The following is an 18,653-nucleotide window of genomic DNA, read 5'->3' on the forward strand; positions in this document are numbered from 1 at the left end:
CCTTGGGACAAGATAAACCTGTCTTTTCATCCAGTGCCCACAAGAATGGGTCCTGTATTTGTGAGCTTAGAAGATGATTGTCTGTGTCTGAGGTTGGAGGAAAGTTATTTGACTATCCTTCTATAAGTGAAATGTGATCACTGCTATGTGCTGGTATTTAATCTTCTGAAGTTTTACATTTTTCTATCATTATTGAAGTCTTTTAGCTACAGTGAAAACAAAACAAAATAAAACCATAGGTCAGAAAAATGCCAGATTTTATTTTATTTGTTTGTTTTAGTGACAAGGAAACCCAGAATAAGGTGGTTTTGGTTCTATAATGACCACCCTCCGGGTAGGACCAAATGATCCCACAGAGTCTGAATTCCATCTAGAAGTATTTGAAGCACATAGGCATTGGAATCAATGAGTTTGCAGCACAACTTAACTCTTTGAAGGTAAATATGTACTAACTGGGATCAGTTTCCAAATAAAGCAAATTAGCTTGCACCAAATCAAAATTTTGCTACTTCATTTGAATTGGCATGTACAGGAATAAAATTATAGCAAACTATGTTTCTCACTCCCTCATGATTTCTTCTTTCCTTTTTAGTTGGTTTATTGGTTATTTGCCTCTTTCTTCTCTTCCTTCCTTCTTTCCCCTTTTCTTTGCATTTTTTCTTTCACTCATTTTCTTTTATGTTAATTAGGTGGACTATAACGTAATTTTGATGTATTAAAAATAAAATTATTCTATATCTGAGATTTGCTTCAAAATAACATAGGAGAGTGAGATTTGGGGAGGTATAGATGAAATAAGATTGGCCATAAACAGTTATTAAAACTGAGTCATGAGTGCATGGGGATTTATAATGCTTTCCTGTCTACTTTTGTGTATTTTTACAATTTTTGTGATAAAGCACTATACTCTTAATGAATCTGATTGAAAGGGTACAAGGAACAATGTGCTAGATATATCAGAGTGTGTACAGATACTCTTTTTTTCTAATTTTTTACTTCTTACAATATACAATGCACACACAAAAATCTTTTGAAATGTTAACATTCATAATGTATTAGTGTGGCACTACTACATGAATATGATTTATAAACATACAAACAAACAAACCCACATTGGGGTATATTCTCAAGCATTTGTTGTTGACAGGGGTGCATGACCATCAAGTTCAGAGACCTCTATGACAGAGGAAGAAGGCTGGACCTTATGGGAGGATGATGCACTCATTTAAAGAAAAGCAAACAGTCATTTTACTTCTTCATTCTCAACTGTATAGCTGTTCTTTTCTACATCCTTCTTCTAATTTTATTAGTACTTTATCAGCTCTACTTCTAAAATAAAATTGGGCTGTGTCCTACCCAGTTTAGGCTGCTATAGAAGATTAAAATAGACAAGGTGACTTATAAACAACAGAAATTTATTTCTCACAGCTATGGAGGCTGGGAAGTGCAAAATCAAGGCACGAGCATGATCAGGTTCTGGTGAAGACCTTCTTCTGGACAGCAGACTGCTATCTTCTAATATTCTCACATGGCAGAGAAGGTGAGAGAACTCTCTGAAGTCCTTTTTATAAAAACACAAACCCCATTTATGAGGGCTCCACCCACATGGCCTAATTACCTCCCAAAGGATTGCCTCCTAATACTATCACATTGGAGATTAGGATTTCAACATAATAATTTGGGAGAGAGGGTACAAAAGATTTAGTATGAAAGTGGTGGTGAATAAATCAAGAAAGAATCAACCCTCCACTTATAACCCTTTAAATTGCTCCTCAAATAGAGCTTGAAGCTCTCCCAGGACCTCTGAAACCTATAATTAAGTGTTATTGGCACAATTAGACAAAACTAATGAATGTTTTTCTGCTTCCCTTTTCTGTGTATTACAAATATCAGCTACATCAGCAAACATATACTTCTTCATTGTCAGCTTTTCAAATTAAGAAATGTTTTTAATATCAGAATAAGCAAACAAAACAGATGACCCTGGATATCATTATACAATGTATACAATATCCTGTGTCACTTAAAATAAAACTAAAAAGAGAAATTGAATCTTAAATAGAAATTTTAATAAGGCAATAGAGAAAAGATATTTTTAAATTACTCATTGGAAAAACTAATCAAAATAGGCTAAGCATACACTTCCAAGTACATTTAAATGATATAAAAAGTTACACAGAGAGATAAAAAAAGTAGATGAACATACCTTAGAAAGTTATCTTTAAGTATCTGCCATCATTGGATCATTAAAAGGACTTACTAGAAGTAAAAAAGAGATAGGATCTGAGCAATAAGAGTGGAATGAACTAGTAAAAGAAAAGGATCAGAGCCAATAAGTATGCATATCATTGCATATTAATGAAAGAAATGTCTGTGAAACACTCATGTTTATCTGTAGGATAAATCCTGACAATTAATTATTAAGAATGTGAGTTACCTGCCTGGGAAAGTTTGTTAAAGAGGAACTAGAAAGAGAAGAGCCAGAAGTGCCCTAAGACCTCTCTTTTCCCCCTTCCCCATGGGGAGGGATGAGGAGAGAAAATAATAATTGGAGAATGTCTTCAGGCTGCCTATCTGTTCTCTATCCATAAACCCAAAAGTCAAGTTTGTCAACACAACCAGTGTGCTTACACAAAGCTTAGGAAACCCTTAGGAAAAGCCTGCTGGGGAAAAAGACCCATGTAGCTGCAGAGGAAAATCATGCTAACTCCCTATACTAATCAAACTAGATTTTTACCCATAAATATGAATGACCAATGCAGAATATTTGAGGAAAACTAATAGCAGAAAGGAAAAGGACCAGAATGAGCAAACAGAACAGATGACCCTGGAAAACATAAAAATAACACAAGAAACTGAAGAGAACTTTAAAAATTTTTAATTGATGTCCTCATAAAAAGATAGAATATTGCATCCATAATGTAAGAATAGGCTGCCTTAAAAAATGAGCTATCAGAGCACTAGAAAAATTCTTGAAAATTAAAAATAAGATTGCCAAAACAAAAAAATTCTTTAAAAAGCTGAATCCAATGATGAACATGACTAAGGTAGAATTAGTCACATAGAAGAATCAAGGAAATCTCAAAGAATATAGAACAAAAAGACAAAGAAAAATGGGTGAACAAGTTGAAGTTGAAGCACAGAAGGTCAGTTTTAGGAAGCCTCTCTGTCACTCCACTAACTAGCTGTGATGTTGCACAAGCACCATAATACTAATATCCTACCTTAAATGTGTATTTGCTATTTGCCAGGCAATATGAAGATCTTACATGTATTAACTCATTTAATTCACTCAGTGGACTTTTAACTAATGGATATATTTCTAGATGCCATGATCTACCATATCCTTGCTTTCAGGAGCTGAGTGCTTTGTAGTGGTTTCATCTGATAAATTAGTTTCTCTACAAGGTACTAAATAAGTGACATAGAGTTTGCATCTTTCCTTCCATCCCTCCTTTGAAATATTAGCCGGGGATTCTTTCTCTCCCTCCCTGAAAATAGTACTGCACCTGTAGTAGAGGGAAACAGAAGGCACAAACATAGAATCATCTAATCACACAGCCAAGAAATGTTAGAGACAAGAGACAATGCCACAGGGACAGTGGTAATCCACTGACATATTGTTTTAACCTAAACAGAGCTTCAAATAATATTCAGTTAACAATGAATACTTTTAAAGACCTATAGATTTTATATAAAATTCTAAATTTCAGGTTCTCATCACAAAATCAGACCCCCTAATTGTACCTCCTTCCCCAAAAGCCATTATAATAGGCTCTAAAATACAATGGCTCAAACAAGATAAACTTTTCTTTCTTCCTTACAATATAGTCCAGAGATGTTCAAGTGGTCCAGAGTGGATAGGTGGCTCTATCTAAGCTTATTCAGGAAGCTTGGTTGCTTCTATTTTCTTACTTTTTTTTTTTTTTTTTTTTTGAGACGGAGTCTCGCTGTGTCGCCCAGGCTGGAGTGCAGTGGCGCGATCTCGGCTCACTGCAAGCTCCACCTCCCAGGTTCACGCCATTCTCCCGCCTCAGCCTCCGAGTAGCTGGGACTACAGGTGCCCACCACCTCGCCTGGCTAGTTTTTTGTATTTTTAGTAGAGACGGGGTTTCACCATGTTAGCCACGATGGTCTTGATCTCCTGACCTCGTGATCCACACGCCTCGGCCTCCCAAAGTGCTGGGATTACAGGCTTGAGCCACTGTGCCCGGCCTCTATTTTCTTACTTATTGTTAATATTTTGGATTTTAAAAAATTACTATCTTCACCAGAAAACAAATTCTTTTTCTTTTGTAGGCATTGATATATTAAATGAATTAGAGCAAATTTAAATCTCTTGCATCTAGTAGATGATAAATATAAATATAAAACCACTAAATTTGTACTCCTTTAAATAAACAAAATATGACTTTTTTTTTGAGGCAGGCTGGAGTACAGTGGCACAATCTGGGCTCACTGCAGCCTCTTTCCCAGGCTCAAGCAATTCTCCCACTGCAGCCTCCTGAGTAGAATACAGGTACACCACCATGCCTGGCTAAGTTTTGTATATTTTGTAGAGTTGAGGTTTCACCATGTTGCCTAGGCTGGATTCGAACTCTGGGGCTCAAGCAATCCACCCGCCTCTATCCCCCAAAATGCTAGGATTACAGGTGATCTTAAAATTTATCATGTACTGTTTTAAAAATTATAAATAGAGATATGGTAAGACAAAACAGACACTAACAAAAAGTTCTTGGCAAAACATTATATATAACCTATAATTACATAGATGGTGCTAAAGAAGAGAGAAGACACAGATGCCTTGTTTGTAATAATAGCAAATGTCTATTCAATATTCCTTTCATAATCTTATTCATTCTGAAGCAGGCATTGTTGAGTGCCTGCCCAACCGCCATTTCCTCCTTCCTTTTTTTGGATAGAACTCTGATCTTGTGCAGCCATCTGCTTCAGGAGGGGTGGTCCTCATCCCCTCAATAGGGATTGGTCTGACTCATCATGAAGACCCCATCCTCCTCGCCAGTCACTGGTTAGGCAGGACATAGGATCTTGTCAGGCCAATGATATGAGAAGGGAATCTACTGGAATGAGTGGCGGAGCTCTGGGAAAGGTTTTCTCACTGTTAAAAAGGAGGCAATGGGAAGAAATGGGTTCCTTTTTCTGCTTCTGGATATTGTCATTAGGATGTGATATTCTAAGATGGCTTACAGGGACCTAGTCTGAAGAAAAGGTGGGACATTCCTGGATCTTCTCATGATTTTGTTGAGCCACAAAATTAACCAGCCTGAGCGCTGCCCCACCTCTGGAATTCTTTTAATGTGAGATGATAAATTGCTTTATTGCTTATGTACTTAAGTGGAAGCTTCAACTTTAAGTTTGCTTGTCAATAAAAGCATCCTAACCAATGCATATTTCTTTGTCAGTTTATTAAAAATTTTGTTTCATTTTTCTTACCTGATTACTAAAGTGTAGTGTATTTAATGGTGTTAAATACAAGAAGACATGTCCACATCCTAATTCTTGGAACCTGTGACTTATCTTATTTGGCAAAAGGGTCTTTGCAGATGTAATTAAGTTAACAATCTTGAGATAAAATCATCCTGGATTATGGTAGGGTGAGGGTGCTAAATTCAATGATAAGTATCCTTGTAAGAGACACACCCCAGAGATCTAACAGACAGAAGAGGAGGAGGCAATGTGACCAGAGAGACAGAGACTGGAAGGACACAGCCACAGGCCAAGAAACACCAAGTCATACTAACCACTCCCAAAGCTGAAAGAGGCAAAAACAGAATCTCCCCTAGCGCCTATGGAGGGAGCACAACCCTGCCAACAACCCAGTTTTGATCTTCTGGGCCCTGAGAATTGTGAGACAATAAGTTTCTGTTGTTTTAAGCCACCAGGTTTGTGGTAATTTTTTACAGCAGCCACACAAAACTAATATATAAAAGGAGCACGGGAGAGGACTAAGTAGGAAGTCAGTTACCAACAATACTTCCTAGCTTAACCATAGGCTTTCCTATGCATGGTAGCCAAATGCAAGGGAATTCTAAATCTCTTTATATCAAGGGGGAGAAAAATATGTAGGACTAATTCCAAGAGGAACACCAACATGAACAAGGATGTGTGTTTGTGTGTGTGTGTGTGTGTGTGTGTGTGTGTGTTTGCAAGGTATTTATTTCTTAATGAGTATTTTTACCCATTTGGGATAAAAACCTAGGGTAGAATTTTTACTGAGTTCAATCTTTTTTATTTCCCAAAAGTGATGTGCTTATTTGTATCTTTGTCTTCAGTAGAATATACTCCAAATTATTATCAGCAATTACCACTGGGGAATGAAACTGGAGAGGAGGAAATTCCTATTTTACTTACCCTTACTTAGTTTTATTTACAGTAAACTCACTATTTCTATTGTAATTTAAAAATTTAGTTAAAGATAATAGGTTCATATTTTCATACTCTTTCCTACTCTGATTATAGGGCTCAATATTTTTTTTTATTTGCCTTGTGAACTCAAGGCAAAAGGAGCATGTACACTATAATGTGATAAGTGCTGAACTACAGAGTACCATAGAGAACAGAGAGGATTTCCACTATCAAGAAAGACTTCTTAGGGGAGGTGACTTTTGAACTGTATCTTTAAAAAAAAAACAAGAATTTGTCAAATGGACAATATGAGCGGAAGGGATAGAGACATTCTGGGCAAAGCCATGAAAGAGAATGAGGCAGTCTACAGATGACAAGCAGTTTTCTGAGAATGGAGCACAGCCTGCACCCTTCTACCCTTGTCTGGATTTGACCACTGAATTAAGACATCTGCCAGGTGCAGTTCTGCTAAGCTGAACTTTCTATTGGAATTCTTTCTGGCCTGGGCTGGCCTATTGCTGTATAAGCTCTGGTGTGTCAGGGAGACCAGGCCAGATATCCTTTCTGTTATTCCAGAATGCAGTGTAGCTCAGTGGTGAAGACTTCTATGCCTGTTCAGTAAGAATGTATTGAGTACCATGAGAGACACTATAGATGGCTATCCAACAGCTATGTCCTCTTCCTCCTTGCTAAGAGAACCCCTATTTTGTTCAGATGTTGAGTGGAAATAGCCCCCAGGGAAGGTAGCTTAGACAAAGCCAATAATTATAATTCCATTCCCTTTTGCCAGTGTTTGGTGTAGGGGAGATTGAATTTGGTCAATGAAATACAAGGGAAGACTGCTGGGGAGATTGGGGGAAATATTTTTTCCATGATATAAAGAAAAGAAAAAGAAGAAGGAGGAAAACAAATGGGAAAGATTTCACCCAAATTTGTCTAGTCTTCAAATGAGGTTGTGTGAGAATGTGATGCTTCAGATGGTATAGCCATCATGCAACCGTATGAGAGACATGTGCTGAGGACAGACACTGAGGTAGAATGATGGGTAGTTTCTTTCTAGTTCTTGGTGAGAATGTTAAACCACTAAAACCATCTTGAAGTCACCTACCTCTGGAAATGTAATGTGAGATCATAAACACTTATTGTAAGGTATCCTATTACTTGCAGTCAAAATCGTTCTGAGGCAAGTATTTGCTGCATTTAAGACATTGAACTAAGTACTGGAGATTCAGTAGTGAGCAGTACAGACATAGATCCTACCTGCATGCAGCTATAGGCTTTGGGTCTGACAGTAGGTTCAAATTCAAGCTTTGATGCTTTTGGACTTAACACCTTGGGGAAGTTATTTAATATCTCTGAGCCTGTTTCATCATTTTCAAAACAGGTATGAATAATATTACTTCCCTCATAGATCTGTAGTGAAGGTAAAATGAAATAACACAGTGTTTAGCACATAGCAATATCTCAATTACTAATAAATGTGAAATGTGCTGGTAGTAGAATAGGAATAGAAAGAGAAGGATGGCGCAAAAGTCTTTTAAAGAAAGAATACCCAGGATTTTGGTAAACTGTTAGTTATAAAAATATTTGAGAGCTTAGTTTTCTTTCACATCATTATAGGATTTAAAGCATTCTGATATCTTCTTTGATTTATAGCTTATTTAGAAATGTATTGCTTAATTTTCAAATATGCAAAGAATTTCAAGTTATCTTTGTGTTATTGATTTCTGGCTTAATTCTGTGCTCAGAGAATATCCTTTCTATTATTTTAATCCTTTGAAATTTTTGTGTATTTTAAGTTCAACATATGGTCAGTTTTGACAGATGTTCTCTATATACTTGAAAAGAATGTATTTTAGAATTGTTTAGTTCTCTATATATTCTTTATATGTCGATTAGGTCAAGTCAGTTAATCATATTTTTTAAATCGTCTATATCTTTACTGACATTTTTGGTCAGCTAGACCAAATCATAGACGATTTGTTGAGAGAAGTATATTAAAATATCCTCTTGAGTTCCCTTTTAAATTAAATATTAAAATATCCTTTATGATTATCCTTTTTATTCTTTCTTTTTTTATTTCTCCTAATTTTTGCTTTCTATATTTTGAGGCTCTGTTAATTGCTTTTGCACTTATAATTGTTTTCTCATGGAGTTACTCTTTTAGCAATGAAATGTCCTTTTTCTAACCTCTAGAAATGTTTTAGAAGATTTTACTTCATTTGCTTTCAGTGTAGCTCCATTTTGTACTTGTTAAGGTGTGTATGGTATATCTTTTATCCACAAACTTTTGTTTTCAATTTACCAATATCATTATATTTCAGGTATATTCCTTATAAGCAATGTACAATTATTTTTAAAACCTAGTTTTGACAATCTTTTTCATTTGAGCATTTAGTCTATATGTTTTCATGTAATTCGTGTATATATTTGTTTTTAAACTACAATTTTAGTATTTGTTTTCTGTTTCTCCAACATGTTCTGTGTTCCTTTTTCTTTTCTTTCTTGCCCTTTTGGATTAATGATTGCTTATTATTCACTTTTTTCTGTTACCTTGTTAGTTAGCTTTCAGAAATGATTCTTTCGGTCATTACTCTAAAGATTATAACATACACCCTTGACTTATTAAAGCCTAATATAAATTAAACCTTTATCACTTTCTGTACAATATGAGAACCTTGGAACACTTTAGCTTCATGTAGGCACATTCTGCCTTTTGTGCTAGTGTTTCCATGTGTTATACCAGATACAGTTTAAATCCTACAACATGTGATTTGTTGTTTTATAATACATTGATTTTATGTATCAATATATTTAGATTTATCTATGTATTTACCCTTTCTGCTGCTCTTTATTTCTTCCTGTTATCTTCATGCTTCCAACTGGAAAAATTTTCTGTCTCCCTGAATAACATTTTTTAATACTTCCTGTAGAAGCGGTCAGACCATGACAGATTCTACATTTTTTTTTCTCATGAAAATGTAATTATTTACTTGTACTTTCAAAGAATTTTTGTTGGGTATAGAATTCTTGATTGCACACTTCTTCTTTTACAACTTTGAAAATGTCATTGTATTGCTTTTGGTTTCTGCTATTTCTGAGAAGTCATCTGTCATATTGTTGCACCTTTGAAAGTGATCTGTGATTTTTCTCTGGCTGCTTTTTCAGATTTTCTCATTTTCTTTAGTTTTCAACAGTTTCACCAAAATGTAAATAAGTGTGTGTGGTTTATTTTTCATATTTCTCCTGTGTGAGGTTCATAGCACTTCTTGAACCAAATGTGATATCTTCTATTAATTCTGGAAAATTTTTACTTCAAAGATTTTCTTAAGCTTATTCTCTCTCTTTTCTCTCTAACAAATAATTATATTACATTTGTGGGATTTTTAACATCATGTCTTATATGTCTTTTATACTTCTTTCTGTATTTCCATTCTATCTTCTCTCTGTCCTTCAGCCTGGATATTTTCTTCTAACTTATCTTCCATTTTACTAACCCTCTATTCAACTCTGTGCAACCTGCTGTTAAACCTCTCTTTAAGCTCAGAGTTTCAGTTATTGTATTTTAGTTTGAAGATTTTCACATTTTTTATTATTACAGTTTCCCATAAAACAATTTATCTGCTGGAGTTTTCTATCACATTTTCTAATTATTGAATATATGAATCATGGTTATTTTAACTTCTGTTTCTTGTACCAGCAAGCAATATCTTTTAATTTTTAATTTTTGTAAGTACATAGTAGGTGTATATATTTATGGGGTACATGAGATGTCTTGATACAGGCATGCAGTGCATAACAATTACACCATGGAGAATGGGGTATTCATCCTCTGAAGCATTTATCCTTTGTGTTACAAATGATCCAATTAGTCTCTTTTAGTTATTTTAAATGTACAGTTAAATAATTGACTATAGACACTTATTTTTTCTAATTTTTTTGTAGCCATTAACCATTTACCCTCCTTCCCACACCCTCTCCCACTACCCTGCCCAGCCTCTGGTAACCATTCTTCTCTATGAATTCTATGTCCATGAGTTCACTTGTTTCGATTTTTAGACCCTGTAAATAAGTGAGAGCATGCAATGTTTTCTTTCTGTGCCTGGCTTATTGCATTTAATATGATGATCTCCAGTTCTATCCATGTTGTTGCAAATGACAGGATCTTACTCTTTTTTATGGCTGAATAGTACTCTATTGTGTATCTGTACCACATTTTCTTTAGCTATTCATCTGTTGATGGACACTTAGATTGCTTCCAAATCTTGCTATTGTGAACAGTGCTGCAACAAACGTGGGAGTGCAGATATCTCTTCAATATACTGATTTCCTTGCTTTTGGGTCTATATCCAGCAGTGGGATTGCTGGATCATATAGTAGCTCTATTTTTAGCTTTTTGAAGAACTCCAAACTGCTCTCCATAGTTGTTGTACTAATTTACATTCTCACCGACAGTGTACAAGGGCTCCCTTTTCTCCATATCCTCACCAGCATTTGTTGTTGCCTGTCTTTTGGATATAAGCCATTTTAACTAGGGTGAGAAGATATCTTATTGTAGTTTTGATTTGCATTTCTCTAATAATCAATGATGTTTAGATCCTTTTCATGTGCCTGTTTGCCATTTGTATGTCTTGAGAAATGTCTATTCAAATCTTTTGCCCATTTTTTGATTGGATTATTATGTTTTTTTGCTATATATTTGTTTGAGTTCCTTATATATTCTGGTTATTAATCCCTTGTCAGATGGGTACTTTGCCAATATTTTCTCCTATTCTATGGATTGTCTCTTCCCTTTGCTGATTGTATCCTTTGCTGTGCAGAAGCTTTTTAACTCAATGTGATTCCATTAGTCCATTTTTTGCTGTGGTTGCCTGTGCTTTTGGGGTATTACTCAAGAAGTTTTTGCCCAGGCCAATGCCCTGAATATTTTTCTCAAAATTGTCTTGTAGTAGTTTCATAGTTTGAAGGCTTAGACTTAAGTTTTTCATCTATTTTTGATTTGATTCTTGTATATGGCGAGAGAAAGGGGTCTGGTGTCATTCTTCTGCATATGGATATCCAGTTTTCCCAACACTGTTTATTGAAGAGACTGTTCTTTTCACAGTGTATGTTTTGGGCACCTTTGTTGAAAATGAGTTCACTGTAGATGGTTTTGTTCTTTGGGTTCTCTTTTCCATTCATCTATGTGTCTGTTTTTATGCTAGTACTGTGCTCTTCTGGTTACTATAACTGTATAGTATAATTTGAAGTCAGGTAATATGATTCCTCTCCAGTTTTGTTCTTTTTGCTTAGGATAGCTTTGACAAATTTGGGTCTTTTGGGTTCCACATAAAATTTAAGTTATTTGTTCTATTTCTGTGATGAATGTTATTGGTATTTTGATAGAGATTGCATTGAATCTGTAAATTGCTTTGGGTAGTGCAGGCATTTTAGCAACATTGATTCTTCCAGTTCATGAACATGGAATATCTTTCCATTTTTTGGTGTCCTCTTCAATTTCTTGCAGCAATGTTTTGTAGTTTAGATTATAGAAATCTTTCACTTCTTTGGTTAAGTTTATTCCTAGGTGTTTTATTGCAGCTATTGTACATGGGATTACTTTCTTGATCTCTTTTTCGATTAACTGTTGGCATATAAAAATGCTGCTGATTTTTGTATGTTGCTTTTGTATCCTGCAACTTTACTAAATTTGTCTATCAGTTCTAATAGTTTTTTGGTGGCGTCACTATGTTTTTTAAATGTAAGATCATATCACCTGCAAACAAGGACATTTTGACTTCTTTTTTTCCCATTTGGATGCCCTTTATTTCTTTCTCTTGTCTGATTGTGCTAGCTAGGACTTTCAGTACTGTGTTGAATAAGAGTGGTGAAAGTGGACATCCTTGTCATGTTCCAGATGTTACAAGAAAGGCTTTCAGTTTTTCCCCATTAAGTATGATACCAGCTGTAGGTCTGTTGTATATGGCTTTTATTATGTTAAGGTATGTTTCTCCCATATCCAGTTTTTTGAAGGTTTTTATCATGAAGGGATGTTAAATTTTGTCAAATGCTTTTTCAGCACCAATTGAAATGATCATATGGTTCTTGTCCTTCATTCTATTGGTAAGATGAATCCCACTGATTGATTTATGTATGTTGAACCATCCTTGTGTCTGAGGGATAAATCCCACTTGGTCATGATGAATGACCTTTTTAATGTATTGTCAAATATAGTTTGCTAGCATTTTTGTTGAGGATTTTTGTGTGCATCAGAAATATTGGCCTGTAGATTTCTTTTGTTGTTGTTGTTGTGTCTTTGTCTTGTTTTGGTATCAGCGTAATACTGGCCTTCTAGAATGAGTTTGAAAATATTCCCTTTTTCTCTATTTTTCGGAATAGTTTGAGTAGGATTGTTATTAGTTCTTCTTTAACCCTTTTCCCATTTTCCCTGATGATACTTACCAGCAGCACTTGTGGCTGCAGCATTTACCCCAAGATAACTTTGCCATGAAATATCTCACTTTTACTATTATTTTCATATTGCCCTAGTATATCGACTTTGGAAACAAAAGACATCACCCAATTTATACCATTCTGTTTTTAGTAATGATGTTTTTTATTCACAAAATACAGTAATTCTCAATCGCTGAAATGTCATATCCTAGAAAATGTAGCATTCCTCTGTGTGACATTAACATTGTTCTCAAATACTTGGCTGAAGATTTATTTGATGAATCCAATTTTTCCTAAATAGATTATTTTGATGATTCTGATGATTCTGATGTTAGTTCTGTTTAGAAATAACTCTAAAAACAGTTTTTATATTTTATTTTCATATTGAAAATCAGTCAGATTTGCTTCAGCCTCAAAGAGAGTATTTATGTAAAGTTAAATGAGTGTGACAGCGAGCTGTGCTTCTTTTTTTTTTTTTTTTCCTAAATGTTAAAGGGGTTAAATGTTTGGTAGAATTCAGCAGTGATACCATCAGGTCCCAGGCTTTTCTTTACTAGGAGACTTTCTATTACAGCTTCTATCTTATTACCTATTATTGGTCTCTTCACGTTTTGGATTGATTCTTGGTTCATTCTTGGTATGTTGTATGTATCTAGGAATTTGTCATTTTTTTCTATATTTTCCAATGTATTGGCATATAGTAGCTCTTAGTAGCCACTAATGAGCCTTTGAATTTCTGCAGTATCAGTTGTAATGTTTCCTTTTTCATCCCTGATTTTATTTATTTGAATCTTCTCACTTTTTCTCTTAGTCTGGCTAAATGTTTATCAATTTTCTTTAACTTTTCAAAAAAAACTTTCTGTTTCATTGGTCTTTTGTATTGTTTTCTATATTTCATCTGTTTCTGCTCTGAACTTTATTTCTTTTATTTTACTAATTTTGAGTTTGATTGCTCCTGCTTTTCTAGTTCTTCAAAATGCACCATTAGATTGTTTATTTGAAATTTTTCTTCTTTTCTGATGTTGGCACTTATAGCTAAAAACTTCCCTCTTAGTACCACTTTTGCTGTATCCCATATGTTTTGATATGTTGTGTTGCCGTTATCATTTACTTCAAGAAAATTTTCTATTTTCTTTCTAATTTCTTCATTAACCCACTGGTTATTCAGTAGCATATAGTTTAATTTCCATTCATCTGTATAGTTTCCAAAATTCCTCTTGTTATTTATTTCTAGTTTTATTTCATTGTTGTCAGAGAAGATGTTTGATATAATTTCAATTTTCTGAAATGTTTTAAGACTTGTTCTGTGACCTAACATATGGTCTGTCCTTGAGAATGATCCATGTGCTAAGGAAAAGAATGTGTATTTTGTAGTTCTTGGATGAAGTGCTCTCTAAATATTTGTTAGATCCATTTGGTCTATAGTGCAGAGTAAATCCAGTGTTTCTTTGTTGATTTTCTGCCTGAAGATCTGCCTAGTGCTGAAAGTAGAGTGTTGAAGCCTCCAACTATTATTATATTAGTGTCTCTCTCTCTTTAGCTCTAATAATATTTGCTTTATAGACCTGGGTGCTCCAGTGTTGGGTACATATATATTTAAAATTGTGTCCTCTTGCTGAATTGACCCTTTTATCATTATGTAGTGACTGTCTTTGTCTTTTCTGAAAGTTTTTCTCTTGAAATCTATTTTGTCTGATGTAAGGATGGCAACTCCTGCTCTTTTTTAGTTTGCATGGACATGAATATCTTTTTCCATCACTTTTATTTTCATTCTATGTGTGGCTTTATAGAGGAGGTGTGTTTCTTGTAGCAACAGATCATTGGGTCTTGTTTTTCCGTCCATTCAGCCACCCGATGTCTTTTGATTGGAGAGGTTAGTCCATTTACTTTCAATGTTATTATTCAGAAGTAAGAACTTACTCCTGCCATATTGTTAGTTGTTTTCTGGTTCTTTTGTGATCTTACCTGTCTTTTTTCTTTGCTTAATGTCTTCCTTTTAGTGAAGGTGATTTTTCTCTGGTGATATGATTTGGTTTCTTACTTTTATTTTTTGTGTATGTATTGTATGTTTTTTGGTTTGAGGTTATCTTGAGGCTTGCAAATACTATATTATAACCCATTATTTTAAGCTCATAACAACTTAACACTGTTTGCATAACAAACAAATAAGCAAAAAGAAAACTAATAAAAACTCTGTGCTTTAACTCTGTCCCCATTTTTAAACTTTTTGTTGTTTCTATTTATATATTATTGTACTATGTCTTAAAAGTTGTTGTAGTTATTGATTTGTCAGTTCATCATTTAGTGTTTCTACTTAGGATAAGAGTAGTTTACATGCCACAGTTACAGTGTTATAGTATTCTGTGTTTTTTGGTATATTTACTATTACCAAGTGAGTTTTTTACTTTCAGGTGATTACTTGTCGCTCATTAATGTCCTTTTCTTTCTGATTGAAATACTCCTTTTAGCATTTCTTATAGGCTAGGTCTGGTAATGATAAAAACCCTCAGCTTTTGCTTGTCTGGGAAAGGCTTTATTTCTCCTTCATGTTTGAAGGATATTTTCACCAGATATACTATTCTAGGGTAAACGGGGTTTTTTTTGTGTTTTCTTTTTCCTTCAGTACTTTAAATATTTCTTGCCACTCTTTCATGCACTATAGGGTTTCTGCTGAAAAGCCAGATGTATCGGAGCTCCATTGTATGTTATTTGTTTCTTTCTTCTTGCTGCTTTTTGGATCCTTTCTTTATTCTTGATCTTTGGAAGTTTGATTATTAAATGCCTTGAGGTAGGCTTCTTTGGGTTAAATTGCTTGGTCTCTAAGGTGCATGACAGAGTTGGTGTTCTATAGCCTTCTTGTACTCAGATATTGATATCTTTCTCTAGGTTTGGGAAGTTCTCTGTTATTATACCTTTGAATAAACTTTCTACCCCCATCTCTTTCTCTACTTCTGCTTTAAGGGCAGTAGCCCTTTTGAGGCTATTTTCTAGATCTTATAGGTGTGCTTCATTTTTTTTAATTATTTTTTCTTTTGTTTTCTCTGACTGTGTATGTTCAAATTGCCTGTCTTCAAGTTCACTAATTCTTTCTTCTTGATCAATTCTGCCATTAAAAGGCTCTAATACATTCTTCAGTATGCCCGTTTCATTTTTCAGCTCCAGGATTTCTGCTTCATTCTTTTTTAATTATTTCAATCTCTTTGTTAAATTTCTTTGATAGAATTCTGAATTACTTCCCTGTGTTATCTTGAATTTCTTTGAGTTTCCTCAAAACAGCTATTTTGAATTCTCTGTCTGAAAGGCCAGATATCTCTTTTTCTCCAGGATTGGTTCTTGGTGCTTTATTTAGTTTACTTGATGAAGTCATGATTTCTAGGATTGTCTTGATACTTGTAGATGTTAATCTGTGTCTGGGCATTGAAGGGTTAGGTATTTATTGTAGTCTTCCATGTCTGGGCTTCTGTGTACCCATCCTTCTCGGGAAGGCTTTCTAGATATTTGAAGGTACTTGGGTGTTGTGATCTAAACTGTTTTAGGGGGCATTCCAAACCTAGTAATGCTGTGGTCCTGCAGACTCATGCAGCTATTGTTTTGATGATTTTGGACAAGATCTGGGAGAATTGTCTGGATTACCAGGCAGAGACTCTCATTCTCTTCCCTTACTTTCTCCCAAACAAACAGTCTTTCTCTGTTCTGAGCCACCTGGAGCTGGGGGTGGAGTGACACAAGCACCCCTATGGCCACCACCACAGGGTGAGACCTGAAGTCAGCACAGTACTGGGTCTCACCCAAGGCCTGCTTTAACCACTTCCTGGCTACTGCCTGTGTTCCCTCATGGCCCTGGGGCTTGGTCCATAAATGCTGTCCAGGGGCCAAATCCTGAAATCAAGGAACTCAAAAGCCCACTTATCTGTCACCTTAGGTACCAAGCTGGTCTCTAAGGTGCATGACAGAGTCCTCTTTACTTTTCCCTCTGCTTTTCTCAAGCAGGAGTCTTGCCCCGTAACCACCACAGGCGGGAAGGTGCCAAGTCTCACCTGAAGCCACTAAGTCTGAGTCTCACCCAAGGCCCTTGATGTAGTATCTAGGTATCGCTGCTGGTTATTCAGGGCCCAAAGTCTCTTTAGTTAGCAGGTGATGAATGTTGCCAGGACTGGGTCCTTCCCTTAAAGGTAACAGATTCCCTTCTGGCCCAAGGGTGTGTCTAGGAATGTCATCCAGGAACTAGGGCTTGGAATGGGGGCCTCACAACTCTGAGGGCTGTCCTGTCCCTGTCCTGCTGTGTCTGAGCTGGTATCCAGGAAGCAAGACTATGTGCTTCCCACTTTACCCTCTCTACTCCTAAAGGGGAGGGAGAGATCTCTTTTGGACCATGAACTGTGCAGCCTGGGGTTAGGGGAGGGGTGATGCCAGCACTCCCTTAGCTGCCCTAGCTGGTGTCTCAATAGGTCACATGTCCTCCCCACTCAACCAAGTCCTCTGGCTTTGGGCCCAGTTCAGCATGGGAACTTGCCTAGGAGTTACAGTGCTTGTGTCCTAGACGGCCTTTTGAGTTTATTTAGAGCCCCATAACAGTTCAACCTGCAGTGGCGAGCCTCTCGGGAACTCAAGTTCCGACCATTGGGATCAGTGGTTCCCTTCTGGCTACAGCTGGTTTAAATGCTCCTTCTGTAGGCAGGTGTCAGCTGAGTGTGGTCCAGTTTCCTTTCTGCTATAATAGGAAAGCACACTGAGTTCAATGCCTCACAGTTGCTGGCTCTCCCTCTCCCCAAAGCACAAAAATGCTCTTTACACCACACCATTTTGCCAGGGGATGGAGGAAGGGTGGCACTGGTGATTCAAGACTATCCTACTTCTTCAGTGCCTCCTTCAGTGATACGAAGCCAAAACCAGACCACATATTGTGAGTGCTCACCTGATTTTTGATTCTTATAAAGGTGCTTTTTCGTGTATAGATAGTTGTTAAATTGGTGTTGCAGGGGGACACAATTGGTGGAGTCTTCTCTTCTACCATCTAGCTCTGCCTCCCGGCAGCAATATGTTGATCCATGTGGGGCTGTTTCCATTGTCCATTTCTTCCTGGGATTTTTTTTTTTTTGGCCAGATCATCTTGTTTCTTGGTATGCAGATTATTTATTTATACCAAGAATTGAAATGATCTGAGCACTATCTTTGTGAGTGTTAGTCTATTTCCAGTTCAACTCTACTTTTAGAGTTAAGCCCTTTGGTGGTATCAGCCAAAATCAAGGGATCCTCCTAGGTGATCCCTACAGACCCTGTCCCTATAATTTGCTCAGCTCTCAGCCTCTTGTCCACCACTTAGCTACACTGAATATTGGGATCATTCCTTTGGCCTTGCCTTCTCTCTGAGATTTTTGGCCTCCGAAGTCCTTGTTACTTTGGTAGCTCTCTATTCCCTTCCAAAAGATGTCTTATATTTTGTTGAACTTTGTAATTACTCTCAGTGAAAAAACTAGTCTGGAGCAAGTTAGTCTATCATTACCAGAAAATGGAAATTACTATGGCTTAAAGAAAATACAGGCCGGGCGCGGTGGCTCAAGCCTGTTAATCCCAGCACTTTGGGAGGCCGAGACGGGCGGATCACGAGGTCAGGAGATCGAGACCATCCTGACTAACACAGTGAAACCCCGTCTCTACTAAAAAATACAAAAAAACTAGCCGGGCGAGGTGGCAGGCGCCTGTAGTCCCAGCTACTTGGGAGGCTGAGGCAGGAGAATGGCGTGAACCCGGGAGGCGGAGCTTGCAGTGAGCTGAGATCCGGCCACTGCACTCCAGCCTGGGCGACAGAGCGAGACTCCATCTCAAAAAAAAAAAAAAAAAAAGAAAATACAATA

The 18,653-nt window shown here is 36.4% G+C and overlaps 1 long non-coding RNA gene across 1 annotated transcript in view; it reads left to right on the plus strand.

Annotated features, from left to right (window-relative positions):
- Positions 1–286: 286 nt before the first annotated feature.
- LOC117065026 overlaps positions 287–18,653 on the plus strand; it is a 43,716-nt gene continuing 25,349 nt past the window's right edge. Inside the window, exons 1-2 of the long non-coding RNA XR_004429797.1 lie at positions 287–437; positions 1,429–1,540. This is a non-coding gene — a long non-coding RNA (uncharacterized LOC117065026). The remainder of the gene's footprint in view (positions 438–1,428; positions 1,541–18,653) is intronic.

This window comes from Trachypithecus francoisi, unplaced genomic scaffold (genome assembly GCF_009764315.1).
Source record: "Trachypithecus francoisi isolate TF-2019V2 unplaced genomic scaffold, Tfra_2.0 Lachesis_group2, whole genome shotgun sequence".
Taxonomy (NCBI): Eukaryota; Metazoa; Chordata; class Mammalia; order Primates; family Cercopithecidae; genus Trachypithecus; species Trachypithecus francoisi.